Below are 20,476 nucleotides of genomic sequence, written 5' to 3'. Positions count from 1 at the left end.
TTTTGCATGATCAAGGTCACGCTGCGATGCCTTCATGCCTTGGTTATGTGGAAGAATCCTTGGTTTCTGTCCCAAGGACCGGTGTCGGGGGCTCATTGTCGTCGCTTGATGCTAACGACGGATACATCCCTCACTAGCTGGGGGGCAATCATGAGTAGATCGTGTTTATAAACCACATAGGGGGTCTTGCGCTTGTGCCCACTTTGCAAATTGTCACACCAGATCCTCTTGGGGGGCCAAGGTAGGTTGCTCAGTCAGCGCATTATACATCCCAGGGCATCTAAATAACGGAGCAGATTCCTGTTGAGGCAGGGATTGACACCCGTGAAGTGGAGACTCCATCCATGGTGGAGCTCCTTTGGCTTATCCAGCTCCTCTGGAATTGGATGCCATGGTGCAGATGTGGCCGAGGCTGAGTCTGTATGCCTTTCTCCTGGTGGTGCTGCTCCCAGGGGTTCTGGAGAGAATACGCCGGGATGGGGTTCGGTTGTTCCTAATAGCCCCGTTCTGGTTGGGCCGAGTGTGGCTATCAGAACATAGTGTCTCTCCTAGACGGCCCTCCGGCAGAAATTCCTGTCTGGAGGGACCTTCTCTCCCAAAGGTTGGAGTCAATATTTCACCCCCACCCAGAGTTATGGAAACTGTGGGGGGCCCAGCTCATAGATTCAGGTCCTGTCACTGAGGTGGTAAAGACTATTCTTCACTCCAGGGCTTTGTCTGTGTTTCAGGATCCAGACTAGGAGAAATTAAATATGCTCTGCCCAGTAAGGGCATTAGATGCTTACGGCCACAGTAGTGTGGTGCCCTGTGGTGTAAAACCGACCAGTTGTTTGTATGGTTTAAGTCCCCTAGTAAGGGGAAGTCTGCATCTAAGCAGACTTTGAGCAAATGGATTGCTGAGGCTATTTCAGTTGCTTATGAGTCTGCCGATCCACCTTCATCATTAAGTATCCAAGCCCAACTCGGAGTATGGTTATAACCTGGGTGTGGCTTCGACTCCAGGGTCTCGAGTTCTGCGCTAAGATTTCACACAGACAGGCACTTGGTATTATGGAGGTGTGGGTATTGAGTCCCTGCAGCTTTCTGACGCAGCGCGTGTTCCCTTGAAAGGGAACGTCTAAGATTATGTATGTAACCATGGTTCCCTGAGAGGGAACAAGACGCTGCATTGCTTTGCCATACTCCCAGCATGCCTGTGACCATCTTACTTTGACATTTTAGAAGCAGACATCGTTTGGTTCAGGGGTGCTTTATAGTTTCCTAGTCAATAATGTCTCCCACCTGTGACATACCATCATGCCATTGGACTGATTTCACGAGGGATCCACGAAGCAATTTACGCAGAAGCATTCCCGCAGCATTCCGACGCAGCGTCTAGTTCCCTGTCCGGAAACCATGGTTACATACGTAACCTGAGACATTTGTTATAAACACATAAAAAGTTCAGGAACACCTTTTAATAGCCTAATATTTGCACTCTACAGTTGTGCAGTATTTAAGGGATATGGCATTTTTCATGTAATTTTAAATTTTTAATACAGGTTTATTTCAAATACCAAAACATTTTGTTTTAAAAAAGTTTATTTAAAAAAAAATCTACATTTCGCAGTTTACTTCATGGTGAAAATATGAACGTGCATAGTTTAGATCGTTAGATGCTTACTATGTGCTAAATGTACACATACAAGACTTGTAAAAAAAAGATTTAATTTTAAAGATTTAAAGATTTAACAGATGAGTTTTGTGTCGTAGGATCCGAAGTTCCGCCTAGCCAGCGCATGGAATACTCACTCCAGTCCGCTCATTTTATTGCGTTTAACCACAGCTTTCATTGTTTTTTTGTCTGGCAGTAAGTAGTAGCAGGTATGCTGTAAAATTTGCCCAAATATAACCAGAAACACAAGATGAATTTACAGATAAGAATTTACAGTTCTTTTTCAAAAGTAAATTGTGTGAAATATACTTTTTTTTTACACGCGAAACATGAACTCATGTTATATTGCACACTGTAAACATAATCAAGGCTTCAAAAACACACGAAAAAAGGGACCTTTAAAATAATTGTCCAGGGGTTTCATTCATAAAACTTTGCGTAGATTTTATCCTAAAAGTGTACAGTACAAGCTAGATTTTGCGTACGCACAAAAAAAATCAGATTTATAAAACCATGCGTGCGCCAGAACCTGCGCATAAATCCCTGCCAGCAGCAGATTGTGCATACGTGCATCTCCACCCTGTCTCCTCCCCGAAATCACCATATATGGAGCTTACAACGCCTAATTTTACTATGCATGACCTCATATGCATATCATTTGCATGCATATTCCCATCCACATGACATCATGTTTAACACTGTCAAAGGTAAAAGAAATTGAAAAATATTAGATACGGACTATAAATGCCATTTGTGCCTTACACATTACATTGCTGAATATCATTTAATATCCTTTTTATGTTGTAGAATAAATATATCAAAATATCCATATAAAACATAAATAAATAAAGTGTTATTTTAGGCTAAATAAAAATATTTGGTTAATTTAGTTAATTTTAAACACTTCAAATCAAATAAAATTCATGCAGTTTTGCTGATAATGTTGTTAGATGAAAACTTGTTCTCTTCTTATTCTGCCATTGCCGTAATCCTCCAACAGTGCCAGCAGTGCATCATAAAGCATTACATACCCGGGTCTTCGGAGGATTTATATGTTTCTAACAAATAGACTGATCGTTAACACCTCGCCAAAATTACAGAATTAATTTGTGGGGGAAAATCGAAGACGAAAATGTTATAGTGAACACATGCTTCTTCATGACTGTTTTGTAATGAACACCGTAATAGTTAGGACTGATGATGAGTAGCGATTGTGCTTCATGACTGTATTTGCAGACTTTAACATTTTATAATATATGTACATTAAGGATAATTTTTCTTTTTACACTGTGTTGTGTAGTTTTCTAATAAAAGGGTATTTCATGCTATTCTGTATCACATTATTAGATAATGATAAACTAATAATTTACAAATCATGATTATACATTCATAAATGATTAAGTATAATATGCTAACCATTTGCAAATCTGTGGTAAGTTATCTTTAAAAAATAGCATATCATAAAATAATCAAACAGATCCTTAGTAAATGGTTATTAGGTTACTAGTTATTATATTATTAATCCCTGAAATGTCAACGTACCATAATCTCAATAAACAATTGTTAATCATGAACAAATGATGATCAAACCATTAGTAAATAATGAATATATAATTTATTGATGCATCATTACATTTTAGGCTGGTCTGTTAAAACCACAAAATGCATTTATGCTAAAGCTATTTTTTTTAAAGAATGATAAATTACTAGTTGTCAAATTAATAAACATTTTAGAATGACTTAGTCACATCACATGATGATGATGTGATGTGGAGTAACCTACCATTCATTCACATTAATAATTGCATGACAATTTGTAAGATTCTTTTTATTATTATGATTTTTATTATTAATGACGTTTATTGTTATTTAGAAGAAGAATGTGTTGCTGTTGTTGTTTTTTACAGTGGGTCATGAAATCGCGTATATTTGTCAGTGCGTTTTGTGGTGTTAGGAATTGTTTTTCATTTTCGCACTAATTCAAAACGTGCGTACACCACCTCCTGAGCTGGCGTAGGATTTGAGCGTGCCGTAGGCCAACGTCTATATTGATAAATCTCAAAGTCACCTTGGGTTTTGGTGTACGCAAGGTGTACGCTGGAAATTTGGTGTACGCACTTTTAATAAATGAGGGCCAATGTGAACTGGTTTTACCCTCCAGTGAAGCATTTGGTGCACGTGTCTGAGAAGACAACTGTCTATACCCTCACCAGTCAGCATTTACATTAAAGTAAGTTACACACTACAAAGTGTTCATCACCTGTTAGAGATGATGTTGTAAACGCATGAATAAATAATTTACAAATCTTTATCACCCGTTACAAATGATCTGTACACGTATACAAAGCATTTTCTAATCTAAAGTGTAGACTATTCATCACTTGTAAATGTTTTACACATCTTTCGTAGATATTTCTTACCTGTTACAAATGATCTGTACATGTACTGTATACAAGGCATTTACATCACTTTTAGTGTCCCCTAATCTAAAGTTTAGACTATTCATCACTTGTAAATGTTTTACACATCATTTGTAGATATTTCTCACCCGTTACAAATGGGTCGATTGGTTGCTACAAAATTTTTTTAACGTTTTTTGTGAAAATTAAATTCTGCTATTCCTCACCTGTTGCAATAGAAATGTGAAAATAGGTAATTCATCTAATTACTGTAAGTATTTAACTCCTATGTGTCACATAACCAATCCCTTCCCTAAACCTACCTGTTTGTGTTTTATATATTAAAAAAACAGGCAGGTACGACTGCAGGAACAATTTATTCAAAAAGTACAAATATTCCAAGTGTCCCGAGGCCATCCACCGGCCGATGTCTCGATGATTAACAAATTTCAAAATTTGCCGCCCGGAAGAAACGTCAAGTCAGCTTTGACAGCATTGGCTGTCGTGTGTCTCGTGACAAATTGCGTCATTACGTCAGCTTTGATTGTAAAATGCCATTGGCTCTCATGTGTCATGTGACCGATTGCGTCATGCTGAGTTGGGATTGAGTCGGGAGTATTATTATTATTATTATTATTATTATTATTATTATTTATTTATTTAGTTTTATTTATTTATTTTTATAGATTGTTCAAATAAAACATTTAAGGCATTCCTTACAATCATATAACCATTTTCCGTGTTAATACAGCATTCAAATAAAAAAATGAACACAACACACACACACACACACACACACAAAAAAGAAAATAAAAAAAATGTCATGGGGTCTTATTCTAACAACATATATAAGTCAAGAGCAGAAGAAAGTTTCAAGGCATTTCTGTCCATCATCCCTTGATTTTGAATATAACTTCAATTCATTCTTCCAACCAGGGAAATGGGGTTTGACCTTTAGATACTTACATCTGTGGATAAAGTGTTTGCCTAACAGAATCAGGTTATTTATCAAACATTCTAAATTGTTATCCTTTATAAACACTCCAACTTTAATTGAGGTCATATTCAAAGGGTGTATTAATATATCTTTAGATTTAATCCAACTTTTAAATGAAAGCCAAAATTCATTTAAAAATTCACACTGAAAGAAAATATGTTTTACTGTTTCAATGTCTTTCTCACAAAATCCACATGAATTATTTTCCCAATTGAATCTCTCATGCAGAAAGGAGTTGGATGGATAAATGTCGTTCAAAATTTTAAATGTCACTTCTTTGGTTTTGGGAAGAATTGGGTATGATAAGTATCTCTTCTATCTTATCTCTTTATCAACTTACATTTAATGGGTCAATCAAACTTATATTAAAGGGATAGTTCACTTTGAAATTAAATTTTGATATGTTTTAGCTTACCTCATGGGCATCTGAGAAGTAGGGTTAGGGTTAGGAATTTTGATCATTTTCTAGACCGTTCTAGTCTGTGCCTCACATAATGCAGGTCTATAGTCACCACCTCAAAGAGCATACACAGAGAAGTCCAAATTAAGGAATCCCCCATCGTAAGTACACACTGATGGCCTAAGACATGAAACGAGCGGTTTGTGTGAGAAAACAATCAGTATTTATATCGTTTTTACCTCTTGTACACCCCTACGTCCGACTGATCCGAGGGCACGCGTGCGTGTTTCCTGTGGTGTACAAGAGGTAAAAACGATATAAATCATTTTCTCATTTTCTGTTCATTTTCTCACACAAACCGCTCATTTCGTGTCTTAGACCATCAGTGTGTACTTACGATGGGGGATTCCTTAATTTGGACTTCTCTGTGTATGCTCTTTGAGGTGGTGACTATAGACCTGCATTATGTGAGGCACAGACAAGAATGGTTTGACCTAAAATGATCAAAATTGAAACTACTGGGGAAACAAATACTCCTACATCTCGGATGCCTATGAGGTAAGCTAAAACATATCAAAATTTAATTTCAAAGTGAACTATCCCTTTAATTGAGTTCATGGAGTTAATTGAGAAAATTGAGTTCATTCAACTTAATTTCATTCCATTCCAACTTAAATGTTTTAGTTTTTCCTACAGTTGGATCAACTTAAAAAATGACTTCAATTGGTAACACCTAAACATGTTAAGTTCTCTCAACTTAAATTATTACATTTTATCAACTTACTTTCAATGGGTCAATCACACTGTAATAAAGTTCGTAGATGGGAAGGAAGGAGGCGGGAACCGGCGAACGTTTAACAAACTTTAATTCCAAAGTAAATAAACAAAACGAAAGTAAAACCTAGGGCAGCCCCTCACGGACGACTGCCCGCACACACATAATAAAACGTAAACAAAACATAACATAAATCCAGGCCTGGTCCTCTCTCGTCTTCCGCTGCCTTCGCTCCTCCTTTTATGCTCCCGTCACTTGGCCGCGAGACGAGACCGGTGTGTTACGCAGCTGGTACTCATTACCACTCGTCACTGGCCCGCTCTCGCGGTCCCTCGCCCCGCTGCTTGCCACACCACACACACTTATATTATTTGAGTTCATTCAACCCTATTATTTACATTAGTCTCTTAATTTCATTCCATTCCAACTTAAATGTTTTAGTTTTTCCTACAGTTGGATCAACTTAAAAAAATTACTTCAATTGGTAACCCTTAAAAAAATAAGTTCTCAACTTAAATTACTACATTATATAAAATTAATTTCAATCACACAAGACTCAAATAGCTTTAGAAATATTTATTTACAATTCATTTTATTAAATTTCATTTCCCTTTTTACAAACTTTGAGAAATCATTACAAACTGTTCATATTTGTTGTGCAAATGAAACTTCCTGACACACTTAACATCCATTTCATTAACAGTCTTTTTGAAAAGTTGTCTTTGCACAGCATTATGCTAAAAACTGAGCCACTAATCTATCTTTAAAAATAAATATAAACAGTGGTTATGCGAATAAATTAGCCACATAAATAAAAAGGGATACTTCACAAAAAGGGATAGTTCACCCAAAAATGGTTCAAGTTGTTCCAAACCTGTATTCTTTTCTACCTTCTGCTGAACACATAGGATGATGTGTTGAAGAATGTTGGTAACCAGACTGTTGACGGTACCCATTGACTCCCATAACAGGAAAAAAAAAATACTCTGGAAGTCAATGGGTACCGTCAACTGTCTGGTTACCAACATTCTTCAACACATCTTTTGTGTTCAGCAGAAGAAAGAAACTCATACATGTTTGGAACAACATGAACCATTTTTGGATGAACTATATCCTTTTAATATATTCTTAAAATGGAACCATTTCTACTGAGTGTATTGTGATAAGTGCTTTAGAAAAGCTTACAGGTAATGCTCTGAACCATGTTAAAAAATCTAATTAAAAAAATTAACAGATCATGGAAAATGTTTAAAATTACCCTTCCACCAATCAACTACAGATTCAAACATACAACTAGATATTTATACTAGACAAACATATGAAAAAAAATGGATAATCTTACAAACATAAGAAAACAATTTAAACTAAACTAGAGACATTCTTTCAAACACAGACATTCTTTCATGCACTGTGAAAAAATTCTAGTGCTTTCAACGAATTATTATTTAGTAACTAGTTCCACAGATATTTTACATTCACTCAATTTCGTTCTAGAAATTGTTACCTCAATTAATATTTTTTAATTGGCTCAAACTTGACTTCAACTTTAAAATGTACGTTTACTCAATCTGTTTTTATAATTAATTCAACTAAAACGTTTTAATTAGGGGTTTCATTTTTAAATGGTTTTAATTCTTACTAGAAATTGCAGTGGTGGAACTAGTTACAACATGTTATAGTGAGGATAAAAACAAATTAAAGCACATTGTATCATCTGCATTTATAAAATTTGGCATGCAAACAATACATTTTCATAAGAATTAATTTCAAATTTCTTTAAATAATAAAAAAATGACCAAAGCCCTTGTCACTTTTCTTTAATGTCTTTAATGCACCTTTAGTTTTGAAAATACACACACAGTCAAAGTAGATACAGTGGAGCATTCTTGCTACTTGTCAGTGTTTCAGCTGGAAAAGGGATAGTTCACCAAAAATGAACATTCTGTCCTCATTTATTCGTCCTCATGTTGTTCATATATACTGTATAATTTTCTTTGTTCTGCTGAACACAAAATAAGATATTTGGAAGAATGTTTGTAACCAAGCAGATGGAGCAACCATTTACTACCCTAGTATTTTTTCCCCTGCTATGGTAGTGAATGGTTGCTCCATCTGCTTGGTTACAAACATTCTTCCAAATATCTTATTTTGTGTTCAGCAGAACAAAGAAACTCATACAGGTTTGGAACAACATGAGGGTAAATGACAGAATGTTCATTTTTGGGTTAACTATCCCTTTAAGAAGAACTGACTGGCTTGGATGAGAAACGACAAAGCATCAATGGATATCTTGGTCACACCCTGTTGGAGAAAGAAAGAGAAAAATTAATAATAATAAAATATATATATATATATTCTTTATACATTTTATCAATATTAAGAATTTACTTGCATGTGTGACTAAACTAAAGTTTAGAATTCGTCCCACTTGTGAGGATGAGGAAATGAGCACCATTTTATCATATTCATGGTTCCCTTACTTCTCCGACGTAACGTCAGTGACTGACGAATGGGGGTTTTGCTTAGAAGCCTATCATCTCCGAGACTAGAAAGCGCCCAATGGCAGTGCCAATGCCATGGGCATGCGAGATTTGCATGCGTAACTCCGCCTACCCACGTGGGTATATAAGGAAGTAGCTGGCATAATCGCATTATGTTTTAATGCTTCGGAGCCAAGGATTACATACCTTTCACTCCTATAAGCCTTCTGAGTTAAGTCAGTTCTTCGAGACGATCAGGATCTTCCAGTCGGTGTTGGTGTTCGGCGCGTTCCAGCGGTCACATACTTCCTGCCTGCTGGTCAGACGATTGGTTTCCAGTTGGTGTGTGGTCCCCTGGGCGCTTCGGCATCGACTGCGAGGTTAATCCTCTCACAAAAGAGCTCACACGTGGCACGTCCTTTTCAGGATGTCTTGCCCGTGTGCTTCTGGGTGTGGCCGGTCTCTACACTCTTCTGATGGGCACTCGCACTGTCTGGCATGCTTGGGCTACCAGCATGCTCAGGCGGCGCTTGTGGATGAGTCATGTTCCCACTGCGGGAACATGGCCATCTCCGTGTTGCGGTCGAGACTCAATGATCTCCGTGAGGCCGCCGGAGTGAGAGTCCCCTCCGTCACCCCCCGATCTGACGTGTCCGCGGCCTCGGTATCATCCGGTCCGCGGGGCGTCTCTTCAGCTGGTGGCCAGGGTGACCTGAGGGTGATGGTGTGGAACACAGCTCCGACGCTCATGCCTCGGCCCACACCCCCCTCTGTTGCACCGGTACCCGCGAGCGTTGTGATGGAGCCCGCGGCCTCGGTTTCGACCGGTCCGCGTGTTTCGTTCGGCGCTCCAGAGGAGGACGAGATGTCGGTGACCACATCACAAGGTGGGCTAGAGTCCTCCGAGGATGATGATTCAGCTGTGCTGCTGCCTCCGGGCGCCAGCATTGTCCGAGTCGGACCCGGAGCTGACAGCCATGCTTGCCCGGGCGGCCGCGGCGCTTGGGCTGGAGTGGAACCCTCCGCCCCGGCCAGAGCGTTCGCGGCTTGACGATTGGTTTTTGGGTGCGCTGACGATCTTTGGAACCTCCACGTGTGGCTCCTGGATGGGACGCGGCAGGTTTGAGTACCCTACCACCTACGGTGGTGGCTACCATCACTTCCGCTTGGGCCGAGTCCACGAGACAGGCCTTTGCGTTGAAGTGGAACCTCTTCGTCAATTGGTGCTCTTCTCGCCAAGAAGACCCCTGGAAATGCCCGATCGGGTCTGTGTTCTCTCTCCTCCAAGAAGGGTTGGATCGAAGGCTGTCTCCATCCACCCTGAAGGTTTATGTGGCCGCTATCGCCGCCTATCATGACCTCTTGGACGGTAAAACGGTAAGTAAGCACGACCTGGTCATCAGGTTCCTGAGGGGTGCGAGGAGACTACATCCTCCTCGTGCTCCTCTCGTACCCTCTTGGGACCTCTCAGTAGTTTTAAGTGCTCTGCAGAGGGCCCCATTTGAGCCTTTGCGGTCAGTAGATGTTAAGTTCTTGTCTATGAAGACAGCGCTCCTGACCGCACTGGCCTCCATCAAGAGGGTAGTGGACCTGCAGGCATTTTCAGTTGACGAAGAATGCCTAGAATTCGGGCCGGCCGACTCTCACGTGATCCTGAGACCCCGGCCTGGATATGTGCCCAAGGTTCCCACCACTCCGTTCAGAGATCAGGTGGTGAACCTGCAAGCGCTGCCTTTGGAGGAGGCAGACCCAGCCTTGGCATTGCTCTGTCCAGTACGCGCCCTTCGCGCTTACGTAGACAGGATGCAGTGTTTCAGGACCTCAGACCAGCTCTTTGTCTGTTATGGTGGGAAGCTGAAAGGGAAGGCTCTCTCAAAGCAAAGGCTGTCTCACTGGAAAGTGGACACCATTGTTTTGGCTTACCAGCAGCAGGGACGCCCATGTTCCCTTGGGGTCAGAGCCCATTCCACTCAGAGTGTGACCTCCTCTTGGGCTTTAGCACATGGCGCTCCGCTGACAGACATCTGCAGAGCTGCAGGCTGGGCGACACCAAACACATTCGCCAGGTTTTATAACCTCCGAGTGGAGCCTGTATCTGACTATGTACTCGCCTCTACAAGTGGCCGGTAATGGATTGGCTCAGGTGTCTTCGCTTGCTCGCCATTCCACTCCACGGACTGGATACATGCGATATTCTTCTCAGGTGAGCTCCCCGAGAGCCCTGAACTCCTCCAGCACTGACGACGCCGATACCAGTAAGTCTGCCCTTAGCCCAGACACTCGTGTCCGGCCAGGTGCCCCATGTGCATGGTTCCCCTCCGGCGACCCCCACATGTGTATTTCCACCGTAAGCCTCCCTGAGCGGGTGTATTCCCTTGGCAATCTTGCCACCCCATGGGGTTAAAAATCCACCTGCGGCTGGTACCCCAGTAATCTTCCGTATGCAGCCCCCCGGGGTCATGCGTGTATTCTTAAGTCCTCCCTACGGGTAGGCATCTTGGCGCATATCTCCTCCTGGAATATGCTTCCCAGTGTACCTTGGTATTCCTGCGTTAAGTAGAGGCCTTTGACCGTCCTAACTTGCATCAGGGCTCTCACGCTTGCGCAGGGCACTGGAAGACAGCCGAGTGGCGTTATTTCATTGGGACCCCCATTCGTCAGTCACTGACGTTACGTCGGAGTGACTGAACAAAAGGGAACGTCTCGGTTACGTATGTAACCCTCGTTCCCTGAGGAGGGAACGGAGACGTAACGTCCCGTTGCCACATCCGCTGTACCGCTGGAACGGAGTTCAACTTGGCTCCTCAGCAGGTAAAACATAATGCGATTATGCCAGCTACTTCCTTATATACCCACGTGGGTAGGCGGAGTTACACATGCAAATCTCGCATACCCATGGCATTGGCACTGCCATTGGGCGCTTTCTAGTTTCGGAGATGATAGGCTTCTAAGCGAAACCCCCATTCGTCAGTCACTGACGTTACGTCTCCGTTCCCTCCTCAGGGAACGAGGGTTACATATGTAACCGAGACCTTATGTTGTTCCCTTAACTTTACGGGACAATTTCAAAAGTTGGAACGCGAAAAAAATCAACATAACCACGTAACCCTAAATAGAGTACATTATTTGGCCTACATTAAGTTACACGTTTGACATGTTTCAGTAAATTTGCACGTATAAAAAACACCACAGCACCTTGGCCTATTAATGAGAGAAAGTTTGTCTGACACAAAAATTGCACACAACACGCTGAGATTAAATCTAAAATACATTATATAGTATTATAGTTTAAAAGAAAATTATGTATTATTACTTAAACATGGTTAAAGACCACATTAACATAACGTAAATCATTTATTCGATGAGGAGTGAACTTGATGTAGACATCACTTAGGCCTAAATAATCTCTATTTCCCTTGGATATATTTACTTCTTACTTCACTTCTAACGTTAAATACCCACACAAGCCTAATATGTTCAACATATTTGTCTGCAATTTAATCATTAACACTTACCTGACGCGTGAACTGCATCCTCAAAATTGCTGCTGCTGCCTCTCGGTGAAACTCGCGAAGTCCTTTAATCTGTATCCTTCCGCGGATCAAAGTACTCCAGAGATGCTTCCGCGAAATCAAACGAGCAATACAGATCCTTTCGCGTAGTCAAACAAGCTCTTTAAAAAATTATTTGGTTCACTTCAGAATTCAATTTACTGGTAATTTACTCACCCCATGCCTTCCAAGATGTTCATGCCTTTTTTTCTTTTTTTTTGTCGAAAAGAAATTAAGGTTTTTGAGGAAAACATTCCAGGATTTTTCTCGATATAGTGGACTTCTATAAAGATCAAAATTGCAGTTTCAGTGCAGCTTTAAAGAGCTGCAGCTTCAAAGAGCTCTGCACGATCCTTGACGAGGAATAAATGTCTAATTGAGCCAAATCATCGGTATACGTTTTAACCACAAATGCTTGTTTTGCACTAGCTCTGCGTCTTCTCGCATTATGTTATCACGCTGGAAAGGTAATGCGTGACATAGGTGGAAGTACCGATCCAGTGTTTGCAAAGCGAAACCCCCTTTCACCTAAAAAAAGAGGGTAAAACATCGCAGATTTTTTTAACAGACAGATTGTTACATTAAAAAAGACCCTTATTCCTTGTCTGGGAGCCATTTGAAGCTGCACTGACATTGCAGTTTGGATCGTCAACCTGTTGATCCCAGTGAAGTCCACTATATGGAGAAAAATTTGACATGTTTTTTTCTTTTTTTTTTGTCGAAAAGAAATTAAGGTTTTTGAGGAAAACATTCCAGGATTTTTCTCGATATAGTGGACTTCTATAAAGATCAAAATTGCAGTTTCAGTGCAGCTTTAAAGAGCTGCAGCTTCAAAGAGCTCTGCACGATCCTTGACGAGGAATAAATGTCTAATTGAGCCAAATCATCGGTATACGTTTTAACCACAAATGCTTGTTTTGCACTAGCTCTGCGTCTTCTCGCATTATGTTATCACGCTGGAAAGGTAATGCGTGACATAGGTGGAAGTACCGATCCAGTGTTTGCAAAGCGAAACCCCCTTTCACCTAAAGAAAGAGGGTAAAACATCGCAGATTTTTTTAATAGACAGATTGTTACATTAAAAAAGACCCTTATTCCTTGTCTGGGAGCCATTTGAAGCTGCACTGACATTGCAGTTTGGATCGTCAACCTGTTGATCCCAGTGAAGTCCACTATATGGAGAAAAATTTGGCATGTTTCCAAAAAAAAAAACTTTCCTTTCGGCTGAAGTTACCTACATATTTTGGATAGGCTGAGGGTGGGTAAATTAACAGCATTTTTTATTTTATGAGTGAACTATCACTTTTAAATTGTCCATTTTGTTTGTGGTGATGACATATCTAATTTCTATGCTATAAACAAGTATTTAGCAATAAAATGTTATTAAGACTAAAATAAGATTGTGTAGTTGATATTAATGTAAAACACACAGACGTACCTGATACAAGATTTGCTTGTATGGGTTGCTCCTCCTTTTGAATGGATTACTCTGATTAGTTGACTCATGTACTTGTCTAACTGGGCCAGGAACGTGTCTTCCAGTGGAACAGCCATACGCCTATAGAACTCTGAATTGATCTAAAATCAGAAGAAAAGAAAAAAACAGAGGGAAAAAAAACACTGTCAATCAATCAATCAATCAATCAACTTTATTTATATAGCGCTTTTACAATCACGATTGTGTCAAAGCAGCTTCACAGTGTCAAACAGGATAATATTGCGACAAAATTAGATTTGGCTGTACAGTCGTACTGGAGAAAACAGTGATGTTATCAGCTTATTTTAATTCATCATATAGCAACAATGTTGGCAGATCAGTATTTAAGTTTATAGAATTAAATAAGACCTAATTCATACATTTTATTTGTATAATAAGTTGAATAACTTTAATCATATTTTTAGTGTCCCCAACTGAGCAAGCCAAGCCAAAGGCGACAGTGGCAAGGAACCAAAACTCCATCAGGGCATGATGGAGAAAAATAAACCTTGGGAGAAACCAGACTCAGTCGGGGTGCCAGTTCTCCTCTGGCCTATTAACACACCGTGTAAGATTATTATTCTGGCAACCTTACAGGTCAGAAATCATATTAGATTGGAATATTCAAAATTTCAGGGTATCACGAAAGAGACGGATTTATTTGGAAATAAATGATGGGATGGCGCGTCGATTACACAAGAGTATGAATACATGAAAGATCGGAATTATTGCGCAGAAGACGGGTTTTGAGCATGTCGTGCCAGTGAGGCAAATTCGGAGGAGACAGCATTTGACACGGCTCAGCAGACACTCCAGGATGAGCTGGTCATGTCCAGGCAGGTCCACCATCCGATCCGGACAGGGCCCAGATCCGGGATAAACCTCGGGATAAACAGAGAGACTAACATTAGCGTAGATGCCACTCTTTTTACGATGTAACGAGTACATCAAGTGTTATGGGAAGTGTTCCCGGTTCCGGCTGACCTAGTTAATGCAGCCTAACAATCAGTCAATTGAATTGAAAAATGAAAGTTAAAAATGTTCTATGTGTATGCCATAGTAAAGAGATGTGTTTTTAGTCTAGATTTAAACTGACAGAGTGTGTCTGCTTCCCGAACAATGCTAGGAAGACTATTCCACAGTTTAGGAGCTAAATAGGAAAAGGATCGACCGCCTGCAGTTGATTTAGATATTCTAGGTATTATCAACTGGCCAGAGTTTTGAGACCGCAATAGACGTGATGGAGTATAATGCGTTAAGAGCTCGCTTAAGTACCGGGGAGCTAAACTATTTAGTGCTTTGTAAGTAATAAGCAAGATTTTAAAATGTATGCGATGTTTAATAGGGAGCCAGTGCAATGTTGACAGAACTGGACTAATATGATCATACTTCCTGGTTCTAGTAAGAACTCTAGCTGCTGCATTTTGGACCAGCTGGAGTTTGTTTATTAAGCGAGCAGGGCAACCACCCAGTAGAGCATTACAATAATCTAGCCTTGAGCTCATGAACGCGTGTACTAACTGTTCAGCATTTTGCATTGAAAGCATGTGCCGTAATTTAGATATATTTTTAAGATGATAGAATGCGGTTTTACAGATGCTAGAAACGTGGCTTTCAAATGAAAGATTGGTATCAAAGAGCACACCCAGGTTCCTCACTGACGACGAGGGCTTGACAGAGCAGTCATCAAGTGTTAGACAGTATTCTCGGTTACTACTTGTGGAACTTTTCTGTCCAATAATTAAAAATTCAGTTTTATCTGAATTAAGTTGCAGGAAATTACTATTCATCCAATTTTTTATATCAGCTATGCATTCCGTTAATCTTGTGAATTGGTAGGTTTCGTCAGGGCGTGAGGAAATATAGAGCTGAGTATCGTCAGCATAACAATGAAAACTAACGCCATTTTTCCTAATGATATCTCCCAGTGGTAGCAGATACAGGGTGAAAAGCAACGGTCCTAACACTGAGCCTTGCGGTACCCCATACTGAACTTGTGATTGGTGTGACATCTCTTCATTTACTGCTACAAACTGATAACGGTCAGATAAGTATTTAAACCATGCCAAAGCAGTTCCACTAACGCCAACATAATTTTCGATTCTATTCAGAAGAATATTGTGATCGATAGTATCAAATGCAGCGCTAAGATCGAGTAACACTAATAGAGAGATACAACCACGATCAGATGATAAGAGTAAATCATTTGTAACTCTAATTAGAGCAGTCTCAGTACTATGATACGGTCTAAATCCTGACTGGAAATCCTCACATATACCATTTCTTTCTAAAAAGGAACATAATTGTGAAGACACAGCCTTTTCTAGTATTTTTGATAGAAACGGTAGATTCGAGATTGGCCTGTAATTGACTAATTCTTTAGGATCAAGTTGCGTTTTTTTAATAAGTGGTTTAATTATAGCCAACTTAAAAGTTTTCGGTACATATCCTAATGTCAAAGATGAATTAATGATATTAAGCAGAGGATCTATGACCTCTGGAAGTATCTCTTTTAATAGCCTAGTCGGTATAGGGTCAAGCATACAGGTTGTTGATTTTGATGATTTTACAAGTTTAGCCAATTCTTCTCCTCCTATAGTAGTGAATGAGTGTAATTTTTCCTCAGTGACACTACAGCGCTCTGTCTGAAGTGATACTGTAATAGACGGCTGCATGGTTATAATTTTATTGCTAATATTATCAATCTTACTAGTAAAGAAGTTCATAAAGTCATTACTGCTGTGTTGTTTACAAACATCAGAAGCTGAAGCTTTATTTTTTGATAATTTTGCCACTGTATCGAATAAATACTTAGGGTTGTGTTTGTTTTCTTCTAAAAGAGTTGAGAAATAAGCAGATCTAGCAGTTTTTATGGCCTTTCTGTATGCAATCATGCTCTCTTTCCACAAATTGCGAAAAACCTCCAGTTTTGTTTTCTTCCAGCTGCGCTCCATTTTTCTGGCTGCTGTTTTAAGGGCCCGAGTGTGCTCGTTGTACCACGGCGTTGGATTATTTGCTTTAATCTTCTTTAAGCGCCGGGGAGCAACTATGTCTAAAGTGCTAGTAAAGAGAGAGTCAATAGTTTCTGTTGCAGCATCAAGTTCCTCTTGGCTATCTGTAATGCTGAGGAGATGGAACTGATGAGGAAGATTATGTACAAAGCAATCTTTAGTCGCAGCGGTTATCGTCCTGCCATATTTGAAGCGAGGGGATGGCTTTGCAGCCTTAGGTAAATTAAGTATACATGATATTAGGTAATGATCTGAGATGTCATCGCTCTGCTGCAGAATTTTAACAGTATCAACATTTATTCCATGTGACATTATTAGATCTAAAGTATGATTAAGGCGATGAGTGGGTCCCGATACGTGTTGTCTAACTCCAATAGAGTTTAGAATGTCTCTAAATGCCAATCCCAATGCGTCTTTTTCATTGTCTACGTGGATATTAAAATCCCCAACAATTAGTACTTTATCTACAGCTAATACTAACTCCGATACAAAACCAGCAAATTCTTTGATAAAGTCTGTATTGTGCCCTGGTGGCCTTATTTATTTATTTATAGGTATTTACTAATTCGGGGAACAGACACAGTCTCTATATGATAATATCTAGGTGAAAGAGTCTCTATGTGCTGGGATTTAGCTGACTTTGGTGACGTGAGACAGCTAGCAGACGGTTGGTTTAGCCAGTTTGTCTGATTCCTGACCTGGGCCCCAGTGAGTCAAGGTTTAGCTCTAAGACTATGTGCCAAATTACTAGAGAGAAGAGCAGCACCAGCCCAGGAGGGATGAATGCCGTCTATCTTCAACAGGTCAGGTCTGCCCCAAAAACTTTTCCAATTGTCTATGAACCCTATGTTATTTTGCAGACACCACTTAGACAACCAGCCATTGAGTGATGATAATCTGCTAACTATTTCATCACTCCTTTTCGCAGGGAGAGGACCAGAGAAAACTACGGTCAAACTACTGTCAACAACAGTCAAACTGATTATATCAATTCATAAAATGTATTTAGCCAGTAAAACCAGACCTTTAAATAATTTTTTCAATACCTTGTAATGTCTGAAAAGCGCAGGCCACCTCGCCTTGAAATCCCTGATACTGGCCTCCTGCCTCACTACCTCCTGCTATCTGTAAGCAAACGAAAGAGACATTTTGTTCTTGACAACCCTTGAATTTTTCCTTTTTTTTCCAGCCTCTGTTAAAAGTTCCAGTCTGTGGCTGCTTAAGCTTTCAGCAGGTTAACAGACCTCTACACACACCTGTCAATAGTCAATAATGTTAGAGAACATAAGATGGAATTTACTCATACATATCTAACATTAGTAATTCATATCATCAACTATATAAGAAACGTCTCGGTTACGTATGTAACCCTCGTTCCCTGAAGAAGGGAACGGAGACGTACGTCAGACTTAGACCGACGAATTGAGATCTGACCTCAGAGACCTATCCACTCTGAGTGTATAAAAACGAACCAGTCGGAGATTGGCATGTGATCCGCACATCCCACACTCCGCCCCGCAGCGCAGGTATAAATAGGAAGTGGAATGGTAGATCAATGCTTTTTTCTGCTGAGGAGCCGACTTAGTGACTGGGCTCCTAGCGGAAGCACAGCACCTGGCGACGGGACGTACGTCTCCGTTCCCTTCTTCAGGGAATGAGGGTTACAGACGTAACCGAGACGTTCCCTTTCAGTCGGTCAAGTTCGACGTACGTCGGACTTAGACCGATGAATTGGGATCCCTATGGAAAATGCCAGGATGCTGGCCCTTCATGCGTCCTGCTTGAGAGCACTGGACCGTCTAGTATGATACGGAAGTCAGGGCTCCAAGCAGGGAGATCAGTCACTGCTGTTTCTGCGAGACCCACTCAGAGTGACAACTGAACGCGGTGGAAGCGTGCCCGTCTGGGGAGAAGGTACGCTGCGGCGCCACGTCCTTCAGAGAAGGCTTGGTGGCCGAATACACATAAGGACTAACCTGGCAGGGTAGTGCAACATATGGCAGTCTCTGGGGTGGTTCCAACCTAATTGTAGGGGGGAAAGAACACGCCCAGAGATGACTGAGCGTGCTCTGTCAAGGGAAAGACACGGAGCTAGCCGTCAGGGTAGCTGGTACCGTGGAGAATACACATATGGGGTTGCCGTGAGGGAACCGCTACATATGGACCCAGCTTACAGCCACTTTTCACAAGCATACGGGTGCAGGCCTAGCGTGCAGTCCGCAACGTCTGACATCACAGGTGGTGACGGAGGAGCTCGACAGGGTTAGCCGGTTTCCCGGGGAACACAAGTGGAGACAATAGACGCACGTATGCGGCCCAGAGGGCGGGAGTGGCGTTGCAAGCCGACACTTAGAACGGGCACTTAGCGCTCATGGCCACCAGGGGCGAGAATGCGGGAAGATACCGGCTCTACGCGGAGGCTATAGAATCTAGCGAACGTGTTAGGTGTCGCCCAGCCTGCAGCTCTACAAATGTTTGTCAGCGAGGCGCCTTGAGCCAGCGCCCAGGAGGATACTACACTCCTTGTGGAGTTTGCTAGCAACCCAAATGGGCAAGGCACGTCTTGGGACTGGTAAGCCAGGACTATAGAATCCACTGTCCAGTGGGCTAACCTCTGCTTGGAGGTCCGAAAGCTTTGGGTCCGATCAATGTAAGCGCGAAGAGCGCGGACAGAACACAGCAAAGCCAGGGCTGGGTCTGCCTCATCAGAAGGCAGCGCTTGCAGGTTCACCACCTGATCCCGAAAGGGAGTGCTGGGAACCTTGGGCACGTATTCGGGCCGGGGTCTCAGGATAACGTGAGAGTTACCAGGCCCGAATTCTAGGCACGAATCGCTGACCGGAAGTGCGTGCAGGTCCCCTACCCTCTTGATAGAGGCCAATGCAGTCAGGAGCACCGTCTTCATTGACAAAATTTTAAAAAGGCTAGAAGGGAGGGCTCTGAAGTGCTCTGAGCACTAGAGCTAAGTCCCAAGAGGGTATTGAGGTTGGGCGAGGAGGATTTAGTCTCCTCGCACCTCTGAGGAACCTGACGATTAGGTTGTGCTTCCCCACGGACTTACCTTCAACTGCGTCGTGGTACGTCGCTATTGCAGCGACATACACTTTGAGGGTGGAGGGAGACAGCCTTCGCTCCAAGCCGTCTTGCAGGAAGGAAAGCACGACACCAATCGAACACCTTCGGGGGTCTTCCCGGCAGGAAGAACACCACTCAACGAACAGGTTCCATTTAGCTGAAGAGATGGTATCTAGCTGAAGAGAAGGTATCTACGACTGCTTGTGGTAGTCCATCTAGAACCTCCGCGTCCCATCCAGGGACCAGACATGAAGATTTCAGAGGTCTGGACGCGGGTGCCATAGGGTGCCCCGTGCCTGAGAAAGAAGGTCCTTCCTCAGGGGAATGGGCCAAGGAGGGGCTGTCACGAGGAGAGTTAGTTCTGGGAACCAGGTCCAGTTGGGCCAGTAAGGCGCAACTAACAAGACCTGCTCCTCGTCCTCACTGACTTTGCACAAAGTCTGTGCAAGAAGGCTCACTGGGGGAAACGCATACTTGAGTAGGCCCTGGGGCCAGCTGTGTGCCAGTGCATCTGTGCCGGCCCGAGGGTACCCCCGGTCAGGGAATAGGACCACTGGCAATTGGTCGAGTCTGTGTGGCTCCGAACTGGTCCAGTATCAGCTGGACCGCCTGGGGGGTGGAGTCGCCACTCTCCCGAAGGTGCTGGCTGCCGAGAGA

General features: G+C 41.9%; 1 protein-coding gene across 3 annotated transcripts in view; it reads left to right on the top strand.

Annotated features, from left to right (window-relative positions):
• traf3ip2a (TRAF3 interacting protein 2a) overlaps window positions 1–20,476 on the top strand; it is a 181,759-nt gene that overhangs the window by 77,477 nt on the left and 83,806 nt on the right. The gene's annotated exons all lie outside the window — the stretch shown is intronic.

This window comes from Pseudorasbora parva, chromosome 15, assembly GCF_024679245.1.
Source record: "Pseudorasbora parva isolate DD20220531a chromosome 15, ASM2467924v1, whole genome shotgun sequence".
Lineage (NCBI taxonomy): Eukaryota > Metazoa > Chordata > Actinopteri > Cypriniformes > Gobionidae > Pseudorasbora > Pseudorasbora parva.
Note: the sequence above shows the minus strand (reverse complement) of the source record. Positions and strands in the feature narration are given on the sequence as shown.